Here is a 24455-nt window from a genome sequence, read left to right as displayed (position 1 = left end):
GAAAAATGTACACCTACGTAATGGATAATTGTAATTGAATGGGACTGATTTATGACTGTAGCGTTCATAATGTAAATCAATGATACTCTCATGCCATTATCGCAGCCCAAACCTGCCGGAGGGTCCTAGTGAAACGTTATAGCATACCGGTTACATTTATAACGATGTAGATGGACAAAATATTATAGAAAAATGGCGGAGATATAAATAGAAGAGCGATTTTGCTAAGAGTTAATGGAACCATATAGATATTTAGGGAGAGATAGCTGTATTAAATCATCGTGTACAATCTCTAGTTTGGTACAAAGATACAGTATTATTCCAGAAATAAACATCCCCATGTTTTCACATACCAAACGACGGTATTGCGTTGGTGATGAGCATATAGGGTTCTCGTACAGAACGTTAAGGGAGTCTATTCACGTCGGGATCTTTCCCCGAAAGATACGTATGTCAAATAATAGGGTATGATTCAATTCGAAGAATTATGTTGGAATAAAGAATCACTCAAGCAATACACTTACGGATGAGAATATACAAATAATTGCAGACACCAGTCTGAAAATAACGCGATAAAGACTATTGTAGCGGAACGAAAATGAAAACTCTTGGATCCTTTGAAATACAAAATAGCAGCTAAGATTGGTCCCATTTACCTTCATTTACATACACGCTTGTCAATAAATATGGCATCCATATCGCGCATTCATCTCTGGCAGATAACTGAATTGGACATTTATTAGTGGAGTAAAACGCCGCATTGCACCGCAGTCTGGAATCTATGTACACAAAAAAGGCTGAAATGAATTTTCCAGACAGTCATACAGCAAAGAGAGCTACGTGTTCATAAAAACTAAGTGGACTTGCCGTGTAAATCTGTGATCGATTAAGTATATAAAGGAAAGGGTGAACAAATAAATCAATCGATCCATTTCCATATAAACTTTCACTATTTCATCGATTTTATTTTTATCGCAGTGTATTTTTATTAGGTCGGTATGTGAAGCATTTCTATGATACTCTAGGTGGAGGAAACAAAGCGAAATTTTTAAAAAAAATCATACTTTAAAAGCGACCAGCAAGAAATGAACTTGATCTTGAAAATCGTATTTACAGCAGAGTTGTGTTTAGAAGCTACCAACAGAAGAACGAAAAAGCGTCTTCTAAAAGGCAGGTGGTTAATCAGTAAAATATAATTTCCTCAATGATTTTATCTGAGACTTTGAAACTGTTCAATTCGTAAGTATGCTCTTTATGGTATGCTGGACTGAAATTCGATTTGAGGGATTGAAATTCGTCTACTACCCTATTGTCATAGTAGTTTTCGTATACATTGCTCATTTTCCCCTTTTATGATATAAAGGAGTTGATTGAATGTGAGAACCCAAGGACTATAACGCGACTGACCAATAGGAGGTTTCTTGCTACAACTTGTGTGATTCGGTCGGTTATTTAAGTTCCATCCGCTGGACCAATCATAGCTAAAATATTCTCTACGTGTATAGGTTTAAAAGTAGGATTATTATTAATAGAAGTAAACAAGAAAACGATGAAATAAAACAGATGTTGCTTGAATTACAGCATTTCCTTCCAGATGTTTCTTACACGAATAAGTAAAATCTACCGTGATTTTGAAATTTGTAGATTCCACACCTGTGAAACAGCATCCGTACAGCACGAACCCTCTTAAACAGGAATGTTTGAAAGCAGCAGGGAGGGCGAATAGACCATTTCGGGGAGGATCCATTTATGAAAAATGTTTGACGAACTCTTGCTTTCGTGTCGCTGAAAAATCAATGATAATTATATTGTACAAAGATAACAAATAATATGGATATTGTGTTCGATGCAGATCATCAACCTCCACCAGTGGATTAACAACAATAATAACAAGAAGTAAAAAACGCCCGCTTACAGGCAAGTGTGTGGAACGTGGTACAAAAATATAAATTTATTTCGTCCTTGACTAAAGTCAAAGGCGGTGATATCGCTGCTTCACTGGGAAAATTACCAGGAGCTCCATGGGTTAAATACACAGAGACAGGAACTAAAACAATATCATTTACACAAGATTTTGTTTACTACCACAACCTAGAATTTCAGGGTCGATATTTTTTCTGTCGAGTATCTGTTGGGCGATAACACAATGGTACGGGTAGATTTGAAAATTTTACTTTATGTAACAGAAGTAACTATTGGTGAAGTGTATCACGAACTATCTTTTTGCTTGCAACAATCAAATCAGTAGGTGTCCACAAATTCCAAAATTTATTTATCATAGTTTCTGGAATTGCCACACTTATTACCTCACACTAAATTTTGTCTGGTTGTAGTCTGATTAATGTTTTAAGCCCTTTAAGTTGTTCATCAAGCGCTCTATGATAAACATTTATTTCTTCATAATGACCAACAAAATGTTTTAACCATTCTTGTGGGGACAATCCAACAAAAGGTGGAGGCTGACCATGATCGCTGCACATTATCACAGCTGTATCCTTCAATAACAACCAATCAAGGAACATTTTTAATGTCTCTAGCGACAATGTTCATATTTCGTTCCAGATAATACTTTTTGGAATATAATTCTCACCCATTCGTTCGGGAGCCCATGTATCTCCCTTCCAACGGAAAAAAACTATTGTAAGTATGTGACTTAACTCCTCGTTCGTTCATTTCTCTAAGAAGTCCATGTATGGGTGTCAATAGAATTATGTCTGAAGAATTTCAACGAAATAATTCAATTGCACGCGTTGTTTTACCAGAACCTTCCGGTTCATTGAGATAAATTGTTTTATGTCTGGCTACAGGATCATATACAGATGGTGCAGATGACAATTCTGATATCTGATAATTTTTTGGTGGTAATAAATATCTCTAATTTCAACGTTGGCAGATTCAGAATAATTAAGTATCTTTTCTCGTTTTATTCTCTATTCGCCCCATGATGCATTGGCGCCTATATGTGTTATAGCAATTCTGCATATTGTTTACTAATATAAAATGAATATGTTGCGACTCTAACTACGGCATCATGAAATTATCATATTTATCATCGATAATAAATTTACCGAAACGCACGCGAGCATCGAATATCTTAAATGAGTGAACTGCGGTGACTCACCATCGATATAGCTCATAATTGTATCTAATTTAGTTTCATCCGTTAAGTTAACATTACTTCGACTTGTAAATATATTTCTCTTCTAACTCAGCATCATCTATAATTAATCTTGCACACTATCCTTTTATGATCATACGGTCATCCTTGCGTAAATTTACCAATTATTTTTCTGCCAAGATCTTTCGGGAGTCTATTCTCAAAATCAGTTAAAATCAGGATTTTCTTCATAGAATATTTCATTTGTTGTGGTAACCAGACATGTTTCTGCAAACTATATGATATAGTTGCTTTTTCTATAGTTGCCGATTCTAATATTTTTGTATCAAGCATGAATCGTATTTACTACTGGTGCCCACACTTTTTCTGAAGTGTTTGCCAAACCTAACATAACAAATCGGATGAAGACCTTTGTAAAACTTAAATGATTTAATTCGTGCAATTCCAGTCAAGTCAAAATTTGGCAAGGGTCCGTTTATCGCAACTCTGGTTATTTCCTGTGTTGGATGATCAAAGCGCTTAAAATACTCAGAACATTCTCCAGTTCCGAGAAAACTTCCAGGATAACATGCAACCATATCAAATGACGTACCATCCTTATAATCATATCTGGTATTCCATAATCCTCCGTGTCCGTATTCGATATAACTGCGTAGGACGTCTTCAAGAAAAATCAACCGTGTTGGTTTATACGAATTTTCCTTATGAGCAAAATGAGCAGCAACTGACGGAACGGTAAAAAAATTACTGAGTAATTGCTTAGCCTTGACATCGTCAAGGGTATATTTCGACGCAAGATTTTTCATTTCTTCGTGGAGAGATTCTGTATGATAAATATCTCCATTAGATCGTACAAATCGATCAAAGTTTCCATCATCGAAACTGAATCAGTCACACGGATACATGATCGCTTTTACTGATATTTCTGATAAAAATCGAACATATCACCGTTATAAAATTGAACAGTTCGAGCTTGTGGAAACATTGTTACCGACGATTTCACGCATGCGCATTATGATCAATAATATTTATCGGAGCTCCTTTCGATTTATATTTATATTCGTACAAAATCTCCCCGGTTATTATTTGTTACAATTATTGGGAATTTTAATTTCTTTCCCAGTTCAGCGACGTCTTTGATAGAAACTCCGGTATCTTTAACTGTTTCCGACTACTCATTTATTTTTTTACGTCGTAAATACGTTAAACCGTTTCCACGTTTTGCATTTGTAAAATGCTCCATTACTCGTTCTGCAACGCAATTCAGTTTAGAAAATCTTATCGGCATGAGATCGCCTGTATTAGGATTTTCATTTATCGGATATATTGCATAAATAACCTCAGTCACAGGATAAGCTCGTTCATAATACGGTTTGTCAATACTAGTCAACATTCCTTGTTTGGAATTTTTATTTAACGTAACAATATTTCCAGTCAGAAGACTGACAGGGTCACATTTGTCACGGATAATCTAAGTATCGTCTTTTGCGATATCTGCCGCTACAATAAATTTTACTCTAAAAAAATATGTTCGATTGTCGAGATGATTAATACTTTTTGCTGCTCGATCACCGTTCGTTGTAGCATCGATAACACATTTGGTGTAGCTCATGATTCTGAATACTGGCCACACATGAGATGTACCATCAGTATGAAATTCTTTCTTTGCTTTACGAATATGATTAATAAAATGTTTATCTATTGATGACCTTATTAACCATGTTAATACCGACAATTGGTCTATTCGATCAAGATCAAATCTGTACACAATATCGTTAAGTCCAAATGAAAATGATTCATCCATACATTACTTAGGCAAGTATATATATATATATATATATATATATATATATATATATATATATATATATATATATATATATATATATATATATATATATATATATATATATATATATATACTTTAGTATTATTAAAATGACCGAGCAAACAAACTGGTTGTTAACTGGTTATATGGATTTTTGTAATCTTAACTATATAAATTAATATTGTGCATCTTACACACAATACATAAAACGCGGAAGTAAATGACCAATTCCATGCGTAAAATGTCGAGACCTAATGCGGTAATATAAAAAGAAATTTAATACTGATGTTATTAAAAGCGCCAGGGATTATATGAACAAATTTCCAGTTATGTATTTGAATACCCCATTATCATAGCAATGTAAGAAAGGGAATTTGTAAAACACCCAATAATTAAGGAATATGAAGCATCTCGCAATGGAATAGTTAGAAATTGTAGATTAAAACTAACAAATTAGTATTATCATTAATACGGGTTATTTTATGCTTAGGGTTAAAAATAAGGCGTACCTTTCTCATATATTTATTTATGAATTTTTTAATGGACTAATTGAGAAAAGTCTTGTCATTGATTATATTAATTCAAATCCAAGAGATAATACTGTATCCAATCTGAGATCAGTCACACAGAGTCAACATTGTAAAAATGACAAAACTCGTTAATTTAGGAAAATTAGCTGACAAGTTATCGCAGTAATTGAAATTAGTGAAATTGAATTTCAATTAGTATATGCAGCTGCTAAAAAGTTTGATATAAAATCACGTTTGGTAAAATACGTTGCCGACGGTAGATCTTATCTAGCATTTTCAAAACAATATAATCTGGGGATAGCATTTTATTATGTTTAATTTTTCTATCATATTCAGGCAATTAGACATTTTAATAGGAATGAAGAACATATTAACGCGATCATATGTAAAGTTGAAAAATCAAAATCTACAGATTGTTAAAATTGATACCCATCACTAATAAAACTGATAAAACCCCATATGAGATACTTAATCCTGAAAATATCAAAGGTAAATTTAACTCAAGAGAGACATCTCGACTATATAATAAATGTTCATTGTCAAATGAATATCGTATTATTTAATTACTTAAAGATGCAATGAAAAAATCATTACTTTATATATCAGTGAAAGATATTTCTAAATTCGCCCCCGTGTGATTAAGCATGTTAAAGATATATTATCTAACGAATACGAGAAAAAAAAGATTATAAAGTTATATCAAGAAATATTTTAGAAAATGAAATTAACTCCCCTTCAGTAGAGAATTACCAAAAATGTCCTCGAGGGGCTGAACCACGTTGACATCCGTCAAAGACAATTTTGTTTTGTCGCATGATTTATTCCTTTGTTTTGATGAACTGTTTTTTTTTAACATTAAGATTGGATAATTTAATTCGAGATTTTTATTTGTAGCGCAGATTTCATAATATAAATCTGTTTTATTCTTAATTTCATTTTTTGCAAATGTAATGGATTTGTTAAGCTTTTGATTTTTAGCATTAATTTTGGATAATTTTATTTTGAGATTTTAATTTGTAGCGCATATTTTATTATATCATATAAATCTGTTTTATTTTTAATTTAATTTTTTGCAAAATTAATGGCTTCATCCAACTCTTGATTTTAAGCATTAATTTTGGATAATTATATTTCGAGATTTTTATTTAAGCGCAGATTTTATTATATAAATCTGTTTTATTCCTAACTTAAATTTTTTGCAAAATTAAAGGATTATTTAAGCTTTTGAATTTACGCAGTAAATTTTTTTCATTTTTATTTACTCTAGCGTTACCGGTGGGACACTTTGTATGATATATGATCGCTTCTTTAGGAGCGTACATACAGATTTATATTTAGAAGTTCCTATCTCAAATCAAGTACGTGTCCGGTTTGGTCCGTAAGCTTGAAATGTATCCGTGATAATAAAGTATTATGACATCGCAGATAAACCGGATTAACGGGATGTAATACAATAAAAATCCAGGGTGTGCTTGATGCTTGATGTGTAAATGTATATATAATGTATCCTTACTGGACCTGACGCGATTTTGCAAGATCTACTTGATAGCTGCCATCAGTTGCATCACATACAAGTTTGACTGCGATCGTTGATGTTATTTTTACAACACCTGATGATATATGACGACATCCACCGTATGGATCATTATTGTCTTTGAGAATATTCGGAGGATGGGCTATATTTCTCCATGCTTCAAGTAATAAGGGAAATATTTTTCGATGATATCGTTGACTGAATTTTTTTTTTAGTTCGTCGGCGTTAAATCCAGGAAATTGAAATGTTGGTAGATCTGCCTCTGACTGCGGATTTGTTGCGGTCGAATATTTGTTGAGGAATACTTGTTGATATGAAGGGCCAGTCAAAAATTTACCTCTGGACTCGATGACCGGCCGCATGATACTCTGATGAACAATTTCGATGTCAGATGCAACCTGGTTCAAGAGTTCTACTTGTTTAATGACTTCCTCCCTTGTTCTTGTGAATGTCACTTCAAAAAGATACTCGGTGAATAACTGGAGCAATTTGTTGCTATATCGTTTGCGATCGAGATTAATATCATCGAATTTAAACTTGATATCATTGGCGATATATGGTCTTTGGGGTGTTCCATACATCCGCCACATATCGTGGGAGATCAGTAATTCACTGTCTGGTTTAGCTTCTATTGCTCTCCACAGAAGATTATTCTTAAAATTTGGAGCATTTTCCCCAATACGAGCGTTTATCTGAAACATAATCAGATCGTTTCGGCTGAGGTATTGCTGTAGGTATTGGTGGTTGTACTTCTGGCCATCCTAACACATTTCTAAGCGATGAAGAATATATATCTACGGAATAATCTGGTGATAGATTTCATTCTGCGATGGAATTCATCGTTGATTTATTCGATCTGATAACTACCCGTACATATACTCACAACATTCCAGTATGGAGTTCCATTTGTTTTATTTTTATACGAAAATACCAGTGAATTATTTGCTTGCAACCCACCGGATGAATTTGATCTAATATTTGGGCAACTATGATATATTCGTAATTGTGCTAGTGCTATTTCTTTGGCTGGAATCGCAGTTGGAAAGTTGACGCAAAATTTAGGATTGGTTGAGCTTGCTGATATCGTGGTTTTCAACGGATTTGAATTAACGACAATCTGTTGTAGTAATTTGTTTGACATTGACATTATTATTATTATTATTATTATCATTATTATTATTATTTTCTAAATCGGACGTGGATTCTGGTACAGTCATTTCCGAAGGTACATTTATACCTTCGTGGTAAATCTTAATCATTTCTGTAAACTCAGTATCTGATATTATTCCATCGCTAAGGCCAGATGATATCAACGAAGATAATTTGGAGTAGGCTAACTTCGCTGTATGCAGCTTTATTGTATACTAATGCAATTTTGTACTTGTACGTGTAGATATTTTTTTTTTGTCGACGATATTAAGAATACCAGCAATTGCTGTCTACGTATATTTTTGTTACCACATCATCATCTGAGTTTGGTTTTCTCACATTAATAATTGTATTTTTACTCATGTTGAAATCACAATACATGATGTTTCCAATTCTTCTGATGCGTCCAGTAATCTCTCCCATGAGAGTTAACATAGATTCTTCTGATTTTTTAATTTTACCGTTTTTAGTAAACACAACTAAGTTATCTTCGGTTGCATCTGGTACCAGCAGAATAATATCTGTCAACGGGATATTGCTCGTCTTTAATCGTCCTTGTTTTTGGTCCACATTTGCAAGACTCAAAAGATTGACCTTATCAAGGTTTGCTTATTTAGTTTAGTCGCTCTAACGAGTTTTACTCAAGCGAAAAGATCTTCCGTAAATATCTATCATTATACTTTAAGATCTGTTTAAAAAGACGGTCTACGGCTATACCGTCTACTTGTATACTCGTGCACGACTTTATCAGGTAGTGTGCCTGACGATGTCAGAGAACTTGACACAGCGTCGAGTAAAGCAATTACTTCACGGCCACATATTGCCGGAACAGCTTTTGTCTGTGTTGGTAAAGTTGAATACCACACTGGAATATTTTGCATCCTGCTCACATATTTTAAAACTTCTTTTGGTGGTGCTAACCCATACGAATCAAAATACACGATTCCATGTGGATCAATCGCGTATGCAACGAAATGAGTACCTTGACCAGAACTTCCATCGAGATTAATGATACCGGTTTCAACACGGTTTGGTTGTTTTGCTAATTGGTCACGCATAAAACACCTCTGAAATTTTTAATATTTAATCGCTTATCAGCATCAATTAAATCAACACTGGACATAGGAAGGAAACGTTTTACGTCTAACTAAGTGTTCCGGGAAGTCTCACACCTTTTCCGTACCCCGAGTGGACAGTTCCAGTCAGTTTAGACCCAATCCATTGTATTGTCTCTTTTTTTTAAAGTCTTTATTCCTTGACCTGCTGCATTTTTAGTACCATTACAGCTACAGTTCCAACAGCAAATGTACGGTTGCTTTTGCAACAGTTGGGGCTTCAGCGGCTATTAACGCTGGTATAGCTGCAAGAACTGGAAATATACCACAGTCTTGATTGCGTTTTTAATGGCACCCGCAGAAAGATTAAGTCTAACGCCAGTTTTTGATAGTTTGTCTTCAATGAAGTGCCTGAGTTGACGTTCTGTCAGTGATAGTTTATTTGGACACCTGCTAACTGTTCTTGTTTTAGCGTAGTGCTATTTTTGTTATGCATGTATTTGCTGATTTTGATTGAAGTTTTTTAATCTGACCAGGAGACAGACTGACATTAAGGTGATGATATGGCATTATAATATCATGAGCGATTTAATTGCATGTTTGGAAAATATTTACATGTTTTCCACTGGGTCATCAATGCCTTTCATTCGTCCACCAACACCTTCAAGTAGCATTGTTTTGTCTGAGAGAAAAACAGCGTAAAATATAACCTTTCTAACATTTCTGCAAAATCCAAATATATGCGATAATGGAATCTACATGGGAACTCTTCACGCCGTTAAACATTGTTTGACGTGATGCGAATCACATGTTGAAGTTTTCATTCATTGATGCAACTTCAGTTCCAACTGCATTTAGTGTTACGTTTCTATTTTCTGGATGATCAAGTTTATCCTTTGCAAACATCATTGATGGACCAGCTGATCTCGAGTGATCATCGCTGTATCGTGCAAGGCCTGGTATAGTCGTGGCAACGTCGACCTTTTCCAGGCAAGAGTCAATATTTTTTCCGTCAATGATGTATGTGGCACTGTCAAGAAACGCAACTCCACAATTATTAACAAAACAAGCTCGATCACCAATTCCATATGCTGTATCATCTGCTTGTAAAATCAACTTTCGATCTCAATGAATAACTCAGCGGGCAAGAAATATCTACTTGTATCCTGAACTTGAAACTCGATTCTTCCTCGTGACATATGAATAATATTGATAGTCACGCGATGATTATATTTTTGTCTTTTTCTGATAGTGGTACACCAGCCAACTTTGCTAGTTTTTGATTTGCAGCTTGTTTTATAATTTTACTAACATTTAAAGGCATAACTTCAGTGCTGGTAATTTTACTGGCTGCGGTTTCCTTCGTATTAATCTTGCCAGTCTATCCTTGATTGCTGAGAATGCTTTACTAGCAACATCACCAACAGCACCAACAACTTTATCACGAACAACGTCAATAGCTTTCACTGATAATTGTTTTGCAATCGATATTACTTTTGGGGCTATCCTTCTAAATAGACCCTGAACAACATCACCGAATCCATCACCGTAGATCGCTTTATATGTTGGTAACCACGAAAGTATTACCATGACCATTATCGGTCCACGCTGAGTATTATGTATGATCATCTTATTTTATTGTCACTGATCTAATTATATACCCTCAATCATAAACGATTTCATCGTCTCGGTAATTATCACCGATTGCATCAATAAGAGACCGATAAATATTATTATCCATGATACCGCCTGAAAATAATCATTTCATTAATGATTTCTGGGAATTATTTCCGGTTCATTTTCCGCCAAATAGGATTTCTAATCGCTCAACATCGGCAAGGACATTGTTGGGATATAAAGCCACTTCCTCGAACAGCAAAAGCACTTCTAGAGGCACTGGGACCAGGTTGTATATAATGTCATTCTTCTTCTTCATCACCTGGTGTTAAGTGTTCCATTTTTTGTTCTACTTCCTATTAAAGATAGTAAAATTTGTATCATTCTGTTTGATAGACTGAAGATTATTAGGACGATATATACATCTTTAATCCAATTTTCACGCTTCAGAGGTTTAACATATTTGGGTTCCACATATTGTTTTCTTTCATCGTATCCATACACGGCAATATTTACTATTTGTTCCTAATCCCTGATAGTGCTAGTTCCGTCATTTGTAAATTTATCAATACCATTAATTTTAGGTTGTGGTTGAGGAGGTTGTGGCTGTGGTTGTCCTCGTTGTGGTCTTTGTTGTAAAAATGATAAATATCCATCTATTCCATCGATAAATGCGATATATTTCATATCACTATCTCTGGCCTGATCGCTGTCATAGTGTATTCGAAATATCCATTTCTATCACGTTTTCTGGTCCACAGGCTTATTAGTATACTCGAGTGTTAAAATTTTTTCTCTGTTGCTAAAACTTGCCGCTGTAATTTCAGATAATTGACAAAGGCTTTTAATACTTCTTATAACGGTAATGCTTTTGTCGGTAAATGTATTAATCAAATCAATTTTTTCTTTTAGCTGTTCTGGTTCTGGTTCTGGTATACGATCCTTTATATCACCTATTTCAACATGAGCTTGCCCACTGCAGGTCCGGGGTTGTAGAATTGGACCGACGTGTCCTCACTACGTGTCCTAAAAGGCGACTAAGTAGAGGCAACCTGTTTGCCGTGGGTTACGTTCCGTGTCGGGGGAGGAAAGGATCCTGGTAGTTGAGCAGAGGATTTCCGATGCAATACGCTACTTTGGCCTCTACTTCTTCTAGACGGGTGGTCGGGAGGGCCCGGTCTAGACAAATCGGCTGGTCACGCCAAGCCCTAGGAGGTCTTAATTTACTTGATCACTTTCTCTATTTTTTTCCATGTATCTCTCTTGATACCACCATTGCCCCTACTCTCTCTCCTTTTATTTTTCCTTTCTCCTACTCTCAGAAGACTTCCTAGAAGGCGGTGGCTCAACGGGTCAATCGGGAGGTAATCTTACCTACTGAGTATACCACCTGTGTGTCCCTGGCACTTGGAAAGTGTCCCTTTGTTAGACTCCGTGGCGGGTAGGCGAGCACGGGTGAGGAAATAACAAACCAAAACAAAAAAATGGAAAATCAACCAAAAAAGTCAACACAAGACTCTGACGATGAGCCGTTTGGCGTGGAATCTTTTCCTCGCTTCATGGTCATCCATTCCAAAGATGAAGCTAAACCACTTGCCGCACTATCGCCATTTGTAGTTGAAAACACTATACTTGGATTAGTCGGCAAACCCAAAAGCGTTAAAAAAAACTTAACAGGTGGTCTGCTTGTGAAGTGCGAACGTAAAGCACATATTGAGAACATCCAAACTATTAAGACCTTTCGTGACATATTAATAACTTGTCTCGCACACACATCACTGAATACGTCAAAAGGCGTCATTCCTTGCCGTGACTTGGCTGGAGTGAGCGACAACAAAATCATCGAAGGGATGAAAAATTAAGGTGTCACTGCAGTCCGTAGAATTCGTATCAAATGAAACATATATATATATATATATATATATATATATATATATATATATATATATATATATATATATATATATATATATATATATATATATATATATATATATATATATATGGCCGATGCGGAGACCATTCTCATCGGGAAACCAAGTGCAGAGCCACTCCGCATTGCGTCAACTGTGGAAAGGAGCACCATGATAATTCAAAGGATTGTGACACCGGGAAACAGGAGAAGGAAATATAGAGGATTAAGTACACCTCCAACATCCCCTAAGTAGAGGCCAGGAAGCTTGTACAAGCTAGAACTTCCCTCCCCGGCCCGACCTTCTCAACTGGAGTTAAAAACAGCCCAAAAGCAACGAAAGACGCCCAAACCCAAACAAACACATCTGAATCCCCTTCCAGCTCAAACATTCCGCATTACGAACCTCTGAAAAATCCAATATCGGCTCAAACAACAATCAACAACACTACAGCGACAAAATCACCAAACAGTAATAATAAATCTGAAACAAATAGGCAGCAAAAGGGGTCTGATGACCCTATAAAGCTGCACAACAGGTTTGGAGAATTTGAGGATATGGATTCAGCAGAAACTGCTCCATGTCCTCAGGGTGGCTCTTAAGGTAAGCCCAGACCTACCAACAAACAATTCACCCCCGTACTTCCTCCAGAGAAATAACCACACAGTTTAAACATAGAATGAAGAGCACCATCATACAATGGAACTGTTGAGGACTTAATCCCAACTACCATGATATTCTTCATAATCCTGCAGTACTATGCCTTCAGGAAACTTTCTTGAAAGATACGGATAACATCACACTTAAAAATGACTCCCTGTTTAACACCTACTCCCACAATGTTGGCATGGCTTCAAGAGGAGTTTCTGTTATTGTGAACAATGGGAGCCCCTTATAGCGTCATGCCTTTAAACACAAATTTGCAAGCCATTGCTGTAAGCGTCACTCTAAATCGAGTGATTACCTTTTGTTATATTTGCATACCACCAAACACTAACCTAGTACCAAACGAATTAGACAATCTTGTTCAACAACTTCCCGCACCATTTGTTTTACTCGGAGATTTTAATGCCCATAACATTTTATATGGATGAAATCGTATAAGTGACAGACGTCACAAAGTAGAAGACTTCATTTCTAGACACGATTTGTGTCTATATAACACCGAAACACCAACATATTTACACCCAGGAACGGGTACATACACGTGCATCGATTTGACAATTTATTCGCCTTCGCTGCTTTTGGACTATGAATGAAAGGTCGCTGATGACCTTCACAACAGTGATCACTTTCCAATCTACCTTGAAAATATCGACTCTACTATTGATGACGCAATTCCGCAATGGAATGTAAAGAAGGCCGACTGGGCTAAGTTTGAAACACTCTGTAAAACTAGGCTAAATGAGGATACCGTCTTCAATGTTAATAACTCTATTCAGCATTTTACTTCTATTTTAATAGATATTGCAGAAGAATCCATTCACAAGTCCTCACCGAACTGTAAAAGAACCCCAAAACATTGGGTCACTAAGGAATCTAAGGAAGCCATTAGACAACGTCGAGAAGCATTGAACAAATTTAACAATCATCCGACGCCCGAAAATTTAAGTAAATACCGTATCCTCCGGGCCAAAGCTCGCCACACAACCAAAGAAAGTAAAAGAGCATCATGGAATACATGTTTCTTCTTTAAACTCTCGTTCCTCTATTAAGAACGTTTGGGACACTATTCGCACATTAAACGGAGAGAGAAAACACAATTCTCTCCGACATCTGCAGCTGAATAATAACAATTTTAGTTGAAAACGTGACATAGCAAATATTCTTGCTGACAGTTTCTCCTAAAATTCCTTATAATGTAATTATTCAGAAGCCTTCCAAAGATTAAAACATCAAAAAGAAAGTCACGTTTAAAATTCACATCCAACAACTCGGAAAGTTATAACCAACTGTTCTCACAATCAGAGCTTATGGAGGCTTTAGACAAGGCCCATGATACATCCACTGAGCCTGACGAAATACATTATCAGGTTTTGAAAAACACCTTCCAGAATCATCTTTAACATCTCTTTTGAAAATCTTCAAAGATTTATGGATAACTAGTAATGTAACTAAGATTTGGAAAGAAGCAACAGTAATGCCAGTTCCCAAACCAGGTAAAGATAGCACAGATCCTACCAACTATCGACCCATTGCACTGACGAGCTGTGTGTGCAAAACAATTGAAAGAATGATAAATTCTCGGCTTGTATGGTACTTGGAAACTAACAATTTAATATCTCCTTTCCATAGTGGCTTTCGATATTGCTGTAACACCAATGACCATCTGGTTAGACTGGAAACATTTATTCGCGATGCATTTATCAAGAAGGAACATGTAGTAGCGGTTTTCTTTGATTTAGAAAAGGCCTATGAGACGACATGGAAGTACGGGATACTAAATGACATGCACGATCTGGGTCTAAAAGGCCGCCTGCCCTCCTTCAGATCAAACTTTCTCTCAGACAGATAATTCAAGGTACGAGTGGGCTCTACCCTCTCAGATTTGCACGAGCAAGAGATGGGTGTGGTCCAGGGCAGCATTCTATCTGTGACGCTTTTCACCATTAAGATCACTAGCATCACCAAGTGTTTGGCTCCTGGTGTGGATTGCCCGTTATACGTTGATGACTTTCTAATATGTTACCGATCAAAGCACATGCATGCAATTGAAAGACAACTACAACAAATATCAATAAGATTAAAAATTGGGCAAGTACTAACGATTTCAAATTCTCGAAATCCAAAACGGTATGCATGCATTTCTTTGAGTTACGAAGACATCATGCTGAACCTAAACTCACGCTGGACGGAACACCTTTTCCACTTGTTGAGCAAAACAATTTTTTAGGTATTATCTTCGACAGAAAATTGACTTTTATTCCGCATCTAAAGAACTTGAAAGCTAAATGCTTGAAAGCTCTAGATCTACTCAAAGTACTGGGGTGTTGATAGAAAAGTCATCCTCAATTTATATCTAACGTTTATTTGCTCGAAACTGGACTATGGTTGCTTTGTTTATGGTTCAGCTAGGAAGTCATATTTGAAGATGCTTGACTCAATTTATCATCAAGGAATAAGACTCGCTTTGGGAGCATTTAAGACATCACCGTGTTAAAGCCTCCTCGCTGAAGCGAACGAACCACCTTTATCGTATAGAAATGCTTTCCGCACAGTATGATCTCAAATTAAAATCAAACCCTTTTAACCCTGCTTTTTCGGCTGTTTTTCAACCCAAATACAAAACTTTATACGAAAATAAACCAAACGCCATACCTTCGTTTGGCATTAGAATATCATCCAGCTTTGACAGTACAAAAATTGAATGTTTCTAAAATTTAGAAAACGTCCATTCCCAAAACATCACCCTGGCTAATTAAACAACCAAAAGTACTTTTTACGCTACACGATGGAAAAAACTCCGAGACAAACCCTTCCATCTTCCACAGCTCTTATCATGAACTGTTCACCGAATTTAAAAACTACACAAGAATATATACCGACGGATCAAAGGATGAGGATAAGGCTGCTGCAGCCTTCGTTAGTGGAAATCACACAACGCAAGTTCGACCAAATGGCACATCAGTTTTTTCAGCCGAAATCAGAGCAATTGACCTTACTCTGCAATAGATCGAAAACAAACGTAAACAGCATCATCTTCTCCGACTCGCTATCAGTACTTCAGTCACAACACAATAGAAAACTGGAGATTCCATTATTCACCAATATTCTCGTCAAAAACTCCGAGCTGAGTGTCTTTCACAATATAATATACCGTTGGTTACCCAGCCATAACGGTATTAGAGGTAATGAAAAAGCAGATCGCGCTGCTAAAATGGCCCTATCCCTCGAACCATATGATTTTAAAATACCGTATACTGATTTCAAACCTATTACCAAAAGTCCTTACGTCAGAAGTGGCAGGCATCATGGAATGTTGCAGTGAATAACAAACTTCATGCAATTGAGCCAACCCTAGGAGAATGGACTCCTTCCTACAGAATCATGCGTAGAGAGGAGGTAGTCATTGCAAGAATTCGAATTGGTCATACTTTTATAACCCACTCCCACATACTAAAAGGTGAAAACCCACCAGAGTGCGTTACTCGCAATGAACCATTCACTGTTAAGCACATTATCACTGAGTGTTTAGACCTGCAACCTACGCGCGATCAGTACTACAATGTGCATGACATGAATGAATGTTTTGATACAATACACGTAAGACGTAAGTTGTATCTAGAATTCTTAAAAGAAGTAAATATTGATTCTCAACTATAACTTTTATGCCATCATGTTGAGAAGTTTTATGTAATGTATATACCGTTCTTTACATTCAGTACCTTTTCATCTGTCACCAGGATACACCGTTTACATTTCCCGTTGATCGGGAAGCTTTATTTATTACCATTCCCATTTTGTATTTTTACATTCAACTCTGGTTTTATATCACTGGTCGATACGAAACCTTTTACCACTTTTAAATAACCCTACATATAACGTTTTGTATGGAGCTAAAGAGCCTAATCGTGATGATGCGCCGTAAAAATATAATCAATCAATCAATCAATCAATCAATCAATCAATCAATCAATCAAGCATATATTCTAGATAATTGTGATGCTTACATCGGTGATCGTTTTTCAGCATCTACAACTATACCAGGAAAGATCACTTAGAGGCAATTCAGAACTTTTATGACAGACTCACTTGGCAATTTTTCCAAGAGTGAGTTTTATCGTGCATGTTTAACGTTTCTAGGACAGATCGTTGGAAATGGACAAGTTAACCTTTCTATGCAAAGGTCAAGGTCATCTCTGAATTCCCTGCGCCTACCAGTGAAAACAACTGGAGCGATTTTTGGGTATGGCTGGATACTATCGAAGATTTTGTTAAAATATTTCCATAATTGCTGAACCCCTGACAAATTTTTTGAGCAAGAAAACCAAGTTCCGTTAGTCTGAAAATGTCAAGAGGCTTTTAATATGTTAAAGGCCATATTTAAGAGTGCACCGGTTCTTTCAGATCCAAATTTCAGTCAGTCATTTAAAATGTCCATTGATGCAAGTGATGGTGGATTTGGAGAAGTATTGACTAAGCACTAGAGACATTATACCATAATCGAGAAGAAATATTTGGCTTTGATAATGGCATTAGCATTGCAGCACTTTGGCAAGATGAAAAATAAATCAGAGATCATTACGGTGGTGTTTGATGTTGCAGGATTTCAATATTGACATGAAACACGTCAAGGGAAAAGTCAATCTAATAGTAGACCCACTTTCACTTGTATATAAATATTATATTGTTTCATGTTTACTTTGTGACATTCATAAGATTTCATCTTATGTAAATTTTGTTATTACATGTATATTTGACTAATAGTAAAAAGCAAACTTTATATATTTCTTTCTTGTTTTGAATGGAGGTGTTATGTATATTTAATTTGGGCTGTTTGTTAATTAGTTGATTTTTAATTTTTGTTATTTCATCAGATTCTATTATAAGACTTTAACCATGCCCAAATTCATGTTCATTTTCTACTTAACCTAATTCTGTAAACAACTAATACATAGCTAAAATATTATCTGTGTATATGGGTTTAATATTAGGATCATTATTAATAGAATTAAACATATTTATTGGGGTCTGTGTCTAAGTCATTGCAAATCGCCATCTAAATATACATGTACTACATAATATATTCCACATCCTATATTATGATTTTAGCAACAGACCATCTAATTATAACTAAGATATTAATTTGTAAATACTAAGAAGTTTCAAGAAGGTTATTTTCCATTAGGTAATATTTTTCTTTAGAAAATGCTAATTGTGACCCAAGGTTAAGTAGATGACTATATAATATTGTTACTGGAAAAATTATTTGTTCGCGCTTTAAGATCAAGCAGACTAAATAGTATTATCGTTGTGTCCAGAAATTCATTTTGGTTGTAATTTTATTTATTCAAATTATTTAATTAAAGTGACTCTTACCTGGAAATACATTCTGCTCTTCCAATAAGGATTTAATTCTTGCATTGTATCATTGTGATCCTACAAAAGACCTTTGGTACACCAGTATTATACGGGCCACCACAGGCACATCAACACCTTCAGCGTTGGATTTAATTCGGATTTACATTAAAGTTTCTTCAGAACTTTAATTATTGGGACTTGTGTCGGTATTTCTAGGATTTTGTGGGATTTAATTCGCAATACTGTCAGTTCTTTTTTTAAAATGTTCTTTTTGTAATTTTGGGAAATACATTATTTGCTGAATTTTACAAAGCTTCTTCCTTCTGACTCATTTCTGTTACTTATTTTAAGACCATAGAGTTGTAATAGTGTGTGTGTGTGTGTGTGTGTGTGTGTGATACAATACGCACACACATCTTTAAATGGAAATTCGGAAATTATATGTTGGGTACAAGTAAAGTAACAGTTGGAGTTCCGGGTGCCTAGAGCTCCACAGGACAAAATGTATCTTATGCAATGTCCTTTTGTCCAAGGGATTGGGTGGGTTGGGTAACTCATGCCTAATGACTGAGAATCAGATAAGTCATGCTGAGTTCCTAATTTCTCACCCATGCGACAGAAAAATCTAGCTGTTTTGCTAATCTTACTTTTCTTATCTCAGTCTTGTCATCTTAGTCAAGGTGTCCACGAGCTCAGAACTACCTTTAAAAAAGAAAACCATCGTTGTCTTCTTCTGTGCCAGACGTAGTGGTTCTAAAATCAAACATTAACAGCAACAAAAATATATAAAACAAAAACATAGTAAATTAAGGTCAATCCATCTTTGAGAACACACCATACAAAAACATTTCGAGAGAGACAAAGACACACACGCATACGATGTCAAGCTTTTTGATACTACGCAAGTTCGTTTCACACAGCATAGTAAATTTCATCGTTTATGCAGGCATAGCTCAGTAAATTTTCAGGTCAGCGTCATTAAATGTACCTAAGGCTACCTAACTAGTTTTAAATACTTCGTGTGAAACAATAAACTATTTGCTACATTTAATGACGCTGACCTGAAAATTGGCTGTGTTACAGATAGGATAAAATTATCAATTCTGTGCGAAATGAACTATGACAGAATACAATGATCTATGCGCACAGACTATAGACCTACACACTTCATAGCCTCCCAACTGTCTTAACAACTACGGAAAACTTAGTAACAGCATGAAATGTGTTATGTCAAACATGCTTTATTCTTATTTTGTTAAGCATATCCATTGTGCCCCAGTTTAATCAAAAATATACTTACAATATTTCATAACAAATAATGCACTTACCAGCCAGAAGGAATCATTTATCCGTCAGCACATTAATCCATTAGCAAATTTCACTGTAGCATTTGCCATATTTCCAAGACAGAAAAATAAATTTTCAAAGAACCCATGAACTTAAAAATTTCGCACATGGTTATCCGCTAGGGTCCGTATTTGGAGGGTCTTTCATACACGGGGGTACTTTTACAATCAATATTAAGGACAAACAAGTATGTCACAAATAGTTTCACCTCCTCCAAAGAAAAGAAGAGTCACAGATCACTAATTGCCCGTGAATAACCCAAGCATGGACACTCATGTTACATGTAACTTTTCGTTATAATAATAGCCAATACCACTATAAAAAAAGGTGTGGGCCAAGTATAGTTCCATTATTTATAATATAATTTTCTAAGTTAGAACTGATGAAGATGAAACATTTTCTTGTAATAAATATTAGCGGGGTTACATTATATATCTACCCACTCGGCAAGCCTCGTAGGGAGGCAAATAATGTGACTCCTTGACTGGGATTTCCTTGTTTCGGTCCAAACCCCAACATAGATTATACATATATATATATATATATATATATATATATATATATATATATATATATATATATATATATATATATATATATATATATATACCGTTCTTCGGGATGATACATGATCGAGAAATATCATTAATGTTTGTAGGTAAAATGATCATATTGCAAATTGTTATAAATCTTGAACGCAATGAATACGAATACTGTCAAGCAAACATCTCCGGTGAGCGTCATGACATTCGGTGTTGAATTATAAGAACCATAATATACAGTTTAACACTTAATTTACATAAAATTTTCACATACATAATATCATAATGAGAAAGACTGCCATCATCGGCGCAATTTGTGTTGACGATTGATCAAAATAACTGAATATTGGTCGGAAATGCCACACTACAAATAGTACGCCATTTTGATTTTCCTTATTCAAATTGGACTGACAAAAGGTATCTTTTAGGTAAAATTGGACCGGGTGGAAGACAATGGAAGCTAACACATCTATTTATTCAAAATGGACCTTATGGAAATATACTTATTCTCACCTCTTATTGTGCGACGATCACGTTTCACACAATTGTAGATTTTCTAAGAGAGCGCGGAGAAAGCAACAGGACGAAGAATTTGTTATGTTGTTCACGAAACAATGACCACTAGGAGAACGCAATAAAAACAATTCCAGTATTAGATCGTTTCTGCAGGAATAATCACTGCATTTTGAATTTCAACCAGTTCCCAACACAAATTGTCTCCACAAAAACAAACTAAAGGGAATTAAATGTCATTCACTTCAATTCCCTTTATGATTTGAGATTTGCCTCCCGTAGTACAAGATGAAGCTTTCGAATTTATAAATGATCATGCACTATTCGGCTCGCAACGAGTTTTATATATTTTTAAGTGGCTTTTCCTGTGAATGGTGAGATATTGGTACCACAATTTTTTATTTTGGGTGGGTGGGTGGGTAAGATCCTATCCTGTGTAAAGAGCTTTCAAAGTCAATTATCCTCTGCATTAGTTGCCGTATTCAGCCGAATCTTTGCAATGATATTACAATATGTACCTGACATGATTTAATGTTGAGCTTTCGAATGCAGAATCGTATCACCATTCACAACAAAATACTTGTCATACTATATGTCAACACATAATGTTTAGCCCCTATATTCACGCCCGGCTTTATAACTTGTGGTACCCAAGACGCCACAATAGCTACGGGGACCGGCCGGTGGAGCTACTGTATTATGCCAAATTATTTTGTCAATTGGAGTGCCGCGTCCAAGGCAACCACCTTGCTCGCCTTGCCCTATGGCCGGCTCTGCCGATATTTGTGATCCTAGTGTATGCGGAAGAGATGTTGATACGGGTGATCATCATTGTACACATTCATTCGAAACATAAAAAGTAAACACGTTATCAGTCATAATTACATATTTGCGAGAGCTATTTGTTCCTTTTAGATCATTATTCGTGCATCATTATTAATAATGATATAAAAAAAATCCGAAATTAAACAGCAACAACGTTTACTAATACTACTATTAGCACTGCTACAACTAGTTTTACTAATACTGCTATTACTACGACGGCTGGTCCAACACAAGAATTACACGAACCACTATTTCTATAATATATTACGCATTAAATGTCGAAACTAAGAAATTGCTACTTTTATATCATAATCGTCATCATCATCATCGTCGTCTATTGGTATGAGTACTTTAATTATTGACAGTATTAGTATTGATATCGATTGTCATACATGTAATGATGGAGATTTCAAAATGGATGGTAATGATGGTAATGACGACGATAAGAAGGATATTTTAATTTATGCTCTTAATACCACTAAAGTGGATAAGTAGATTGATTAGTGGAATAGAGAACACGTACTTCTCCATAAACTTTCATATCTGAGTTGAAGAATAAACACTGCCATTTGTATTATCATTTCTTGCCCTTTAGTATCTAAGACATTTACTTGCCAAATACGCATACTACTGACCGCCTTGCTACTAACCTTTTAGTACACGTGTGATCTAGCTAATAGATAACTCAAACATCAAGTTTTGTGATTCAGGCTATCACATGTATGCATGACACGGTATTTAATTCCCTGATTTGATTACATGGAGTGGTTCGGAGGTTTTGATCTACTGTAGTGCAGTCAAGGGTTTCGAAAAAAGTATCAAGTCACAAGCTACAGTAAATTTACATTCTTTATCAAGAAAATTTGATATCGCATAATACCTACCATAACATTGTGATTTAATCTTCTATATGGCTAAATCCTTTTAAGAAAGAAGTTATTGTGCATATACGTAAAATAGATTTATACACGTTATACACGTTTTCAAAGTCATGATAAGACCAACACATACAAATCCCTCGCTTATATTAGAGTTGGTTCCCTACTTTAAATAACACTGGACAACAAATTTTTACAAAAGTCATGTTACTGAAATAAAATTAGTCAATTCTTATCAATTTTTATGTGCTGAACACGAATATGACAGTCAAATTGCAAAATTGGCTCTAGTTTTTTTGTAATCTGCAAGAAATTAATGTTTACATAACGAAATGCATTCCAATAGTAAAAGGTCAACTGTAATAGCCTACCTATAAAAAATCAAGTCATTGACTACATCTTAGATTTCTTCGCCTGTCTCTTGTACAGCTGTTCGGGAGCATCTCTGAGGAGTGTCCAGCAGTAGTCAGCCAGCATTGTAGTGGACCATTTTCCCTGGTATCTTTGTTCCATTGTTGCGATATCTTGATGAAAACGTTCGCCGTGTTCATCACTAACAATACCACAGTTGCTAGGAAAGAAATCCAAATGGGAATGAAGGAAGTGAATCTTTAGAGACATATTGCAGCCAAGTTTCTTATACTTCATCAACATGTCTTCTACTAGTTCCTTATAGTTTTCTGCCCTAACATTTCCGAGGAAGTTTGTAGAAACTAGGCGAAAAGCATTCCATGCTTGTTTCGCGTCACCTTCCAGCAAGTTGTTGAACCGGTCATCTTTGAAAAGCTCTCGAATCTGAGGACCCACAAAAACTCCCTCTTTAATCTTTGCTTCGCTGAGTCGAGGGAATTTTTCATGCAGGTATCGGAATGCTGGCAAAGTCCGGTCAATGGCTTTCACGAAGTTCTTCATCAAACCTAGTTTGATGTGAAGGGGTGGTAGCAAGATTTTCTGAGCCTCAACCAGAGCTGGGTGTTGGATATTCTTCTCTCCAATGGCTACATTCTGCCTGTGAGTCCATTCCTTCCTCATGTAGTGCATCTCCCTTGCTCGGCTATCCCACTCGCATAAGAAACACATGTATTTTGTATATCCTTGCTGCAGTCCCATTAAAAGGGCAACTACCTTCAAATCACCACAGAGGTGCCAGCTGTACTTGTTATACTCAATGGAATTCAGTAGCTGCCTTAAGTTATCGTATGTCTCTTTCATGTGGACAGCATACGCTACTGGAATAGATGGAAGAATGTTTCCATTGTGCAAAAGCACAGCCTTGAGACTCAGTTTCGAAGAGTCCACAAATAGTCTCCATTCTTGTGGGTCATGAGTGATTTTTAAAGCATTCATGAGGCCCTCAATATCGGAACAGAATATCAGATTACTTTCCTTTCTGAAGAAAGGCTCCAATTGCTGGTGGCGCTTTCGATATGCAGTAATTGTGACATCTTCTTCTAGAAGATTCCATTGTTGGAGTCTTGATCCTAGCAATTCTGCCTTGTTCTTTGATAAGTCCAAATCACGAATCAGGTCATTTAGTTCTTCCTGTGTTATTCTGTGTTAGGTTGATGATGCACCACAGTGAAAA

The sequence above is a fragment of the Sinohyriopsis cumingii genome, chromosome 4 (assembly GCF_028554795.1).
Source record: "Sinohyriopsis cumingii isolate HCF-2022 chromosome 4, ASM2855479v2, whole genome shotgun sequence".
Taxonomy (NCBI): domain Eukaryota; kingdom Metazoa; phylum Mollusca; class Bivalvia; order Unionida; family Unionidae; genus Sinohyriopsis; species Sinohyriopsis cumingii.
This window is presented reverse-complemented; position numbering follows the sequence as displayed.